This window comes from Fukomys damarensis, unplaced genomic scaffold, assembly GCF_012274545.1.
Source record: "Fukomys damarensis isolate Sample0158 unplaced genomic scaffold, DMR_v1.0_HiC HiC_scaffold_14, whole genome shotgun sequence".
In the NCBI taxonomy this organism is placed as follows: Eukaryota; Metazoa; Chordata; class Mammalia; order Rodentia; family Bathyergidae; genus Fukomys; species Fukomys damarensis.
The window spans coordinates 16,170,382-16,174,082 of record NW_022900926.1 but is presented as its reverse complement, the minus strand read 5'-3'; the positions used below and the strand labels follow the sequence as shown (position 1 = coordinate 16,174,082).

The following is a 3,701-nucleotide window of genomic DNA, read 5'->3' as shown; positions in this document are numbered from 1 at the left end:
AACCTCACAAACTATTATGGGATGGGGTTACCATAGTAAATGAAAGTTCACACAGGAAAAGAGCAAACAGGCTCAACAAAAACAACCACCATGGGTAGTAGTAACCCAGACAACCACACATCTGAAGGTCAGAGACAAGAAACTGCAACTTTCAGGAATTCCACAAAGGAAATACACCACCTGCTAAACTGGAGAAATTTAACAAATATGGAGTTACTAAAGTTAACAATACTTACAACTAATACTCATGATTCCCACATTACTCTTTATGGGTTTATCTTTCTTGGAGCTCCCTGTACTTCTTGGGTGTTTGCATTAGGACTTCCATTAAGTTTGGGGAGTTTTCAGCTATTGTTGTTGTTGCTTTTGAGACAAGGTCTCACTGTATAGCTCAGGCTGGCCTTGAACTCACTATGTAGCACAGGCTGGCCACAAACTTGTAGCAATCCTCCTGCCTCAGCCTCCTGAGTACTGGGATTGCAGGTGTGTGCCACCACACCCAACTTCAGGAATTTAAAAAATATATATATTCTCACTGCCCTTCTTTCTCTTCATTTGCCGGGATTCCCATCATGCAGACATTGGTCAGCTTGGCAGTATCCTCCAGTTCCCTCATGCTCTCTTCTGTGTTCTTTAGTTTTTTTCCTTGTATCTCAGACTTGATAATGTCTATTGCCCTATCTTCAAGTTCACTAATTCTTAATACGGGGATGGTTCTTTTTGTTTGTTTGTTTGCTTGTTTTGGTACCAGGGATTGAACTCGGGTCCTTGTGCTTGTGAGGCAGGTGGAGAAACCACTGAGCTAAATCCCTAGCCCCCTCACTAATTCTTTCTTCTGCCCCAAGGAGTCCTTGAATCCCTCTGGAGAACTTGCATTTGTTATATTCTTCAGTTTGAGAATTTAGCTTTGGTTTCTCTTCAGGTATTCTCTCTTTACTAATATTTCCATTTTGTTCTTCAGTTCATAAGTTTGTTGACTTTCTCCATAACTTTTTTTCTTTTTAGGTCTTTAAGCATCATTAAGACAGTTACTTAAGTCTTTGCCTACTGGATCTCTTATCAGGCCTTTTCAGGCATAGTTGCTGTTGATTTTTTTCCCTTTGAATGATCCATACTTTCTTATTTCTCCATGTGCTCTGTAATTTTTCTTGTTGAAAACTGGGCATTTGAATCTAATAATTAATAATTGCAAAATTAGATTCTCCTTCCCCAGGGTTTTCCTGATTTTTGTTAACAATTTTTTTAAGTCATTGAAGATTTCTGTGCCAACAATCAGCCTGAGGTAAACTTAAATCTCATTGAGTCTTCTCTCTCTCTCTCTCTCTCTCTCTCTCTCTCTCTTTCTTGTACTGGGGATCAAACCCAGGACCTTGAGCTTGGGAGGCAGCACAGCACCACTGATCTAAATCCCCGGCCCTCCTTGAGTCTTTTTTCATGCCTTTCGTGGACACACACAGTCACTTCCAGTTCTCTTATAGCCCTAGTTGTTTCTGAATGTCCCAGTTTCTAATGTCTGATTTCCCAAAAGAGAAAAAGACAAAAATGGCAGGAGGGAAGCCCTTGGCCCGTCACATCTCCTGGCAGTCACCTCAGCAGAGTGTTGGGGGCGGATCGCAGCAGTGGGGAGGTGCAGCAACCTCGGCCCCCACCTCTCGGTCTGCACCTCTTTGATCAGAGACAACCATCAGCAATCAGACCCCGTAAGATCAGAGCGTAGGTTCTGAGTGTTTGGAGGAGAGGATCTTTATCGTCTCCTGGCTGCCCCAGTCCTGTGCAGACTGTTCTAGGAACATGGTGGGCACAGCTGCCTGCCCTGTGGCCCAGAGGAGGGGAATGTGTCACCGCTACTGTGCTCAGAGGTGACGCTGACGAAATGGACTGCATTCCGTGGGCCCAGCCTTTCCCTGGAAGTCTCCAGCCTTCGATAGATGCCAGAGCTCCAGCCGTTACTTCAGGCAGACCCTGCCAGGCAGCTATCTCCAGGGGAGACGGACTCCTGGTGCCTCCCACTCGGCATTCGCTCCAGAAGTTTCACAGGTGACTGCTTTTTCTCCTGATTTATGAACATATAACAAAGAGGTAGATTTTAGTTTTCAGTAAGAAAAAATAAGTTCGCCTCTATGTTTATCTGTTTGGTAAAAATTGCTCTAAGAAACATTTTCCTAAGTGTCATGATTAGTGTCTTTCAGAACAGAGTTTCTTTATGCTGTTTTTCTATTTTCAGAGAATAGGCGGTAATGCTTAACAGGCTGAAAGCACTTGAGTAAGTTTGAAGTCAAAGCTTATTTGCCAGGATGGAATATTTTTAAATTTGCCAGGATTCCATAACTTTCACATTGGCAGAGTTCACTCCTATGACGACCAGATGTCTGGAACCATTGACCTCTCATCCAGTAGGCTTAAGAATGGATTGCTAACAGGAAATGGATGCCAAATACTCTGTTGAAAATCAGGGAAGAATTTCCTCCCTTGAGTCAATAATTTCTTAAAAGTGGCAGTAAGAAGGGGTGAAAAGGTCCAGAAATTAGGGTTCTAAGTCTTGTGTCCCAGTGTGGGATGTGAAGCAGTGTTATAAGGACACCATTCTGACGCTCCAGGAAATGGAGTTGTAGGCCAGTAGATCTAAATAAGTGGCATGTTTGTTCTTGACTGGTTTATGGAGGATTAACCACTATGGTGTTGTTCAGTAAAAGGCAAATATCTTAAAATGACACACACCAGCTTTATACTATCTGACTTCACCTTCCACGCTTTCTTTTCAGTCCTGCTCCAGCTACAATAGCCTCTGTGTTGTTCACTGAACATCATAAACACATGTACTCCTGCCACAGGGCCTTTGCACTGCCTTTCTCACTGTTGAAAGCAAAGATCCTGCCCATCCAACCTGCTGTACTCACTCTTACTTCCCTCGTTTCTTTGCTGAGCGCCATCACCTCAGTGAGTTTTCTCCAGCCACTGTGTTGAAAACGAATCAGGACCTCCCTGTCCTCTGTGCAGCTTTTGTCCCCTTGAAGGAGAAAGCTTAAAAAATATTTGTGGTAGTGGAGTTTTAACAGCAGTTGTGGTGAGGACTCAGATGACAGGAGCTGTGGGGAAAGCCTGTGTCCTATCTGGGATCACAGTCGCACACCACATAATGACGTTTTAGTCAGCGACGGGCTGAATACTCAATGATAGAGCCCTGGGTTACGATGGAGCTCAGAATAAAAAGTCACATCGCGTAGCTCACGTGTTGACGGCCTAGTGCACTGCCAGTCAGGGGAGTGCAGCCGTCCGAGTGTGCGCAGTACCCGCGACTCGCAAGTGACACGAGATGACTGGGCCCCTGGCGCACTGTGCTCTGCCTTTCGCAGCTTACGCTGTTTGTGAGAGTGTCTGCAGCCTTGGACATCTGTGTTTACCAGGCCTCTGGACATGCCCAGCCTGGCCAGGGAGGAGGCTGGGCCTCATCAGGAGGCCGCCTGAAGGCTGACTTTGCCACGTGCCCTCTGCCCTGCTCACACAGCTAGCTGCACAGCCTAGTGCTGTGCTTGTCCACGCGTGTCCGCCATCAGGCGTGTGTCACTGTACTCGAGCGGCCATGGTCAGAGTAGAAATGTGGACAGCGGAGACTGTGCTGCTGAGTTTTCACACAGGCACCAGGGAAAAGGCTTCGGAAACTGGGGTAAAGCCCCTCCTTCTTTTTTTTTTTTTTTTTTTTT

General features: G+C 45.6%; 1 protein-coding gene across 5 annotated transcripts in view; it reads left to right on the top strand.

Annotated features, from left to right (window-relative positions):
• Positions 1-3,701, top strand: part of Zc2hc1b (zinc finger C2HC-type containing 1B) — a 69,299-nt gene that overhangs the window by 33,707 nt on the left and 31,891 nt on the right. The window lies entirely within an intron of this gene.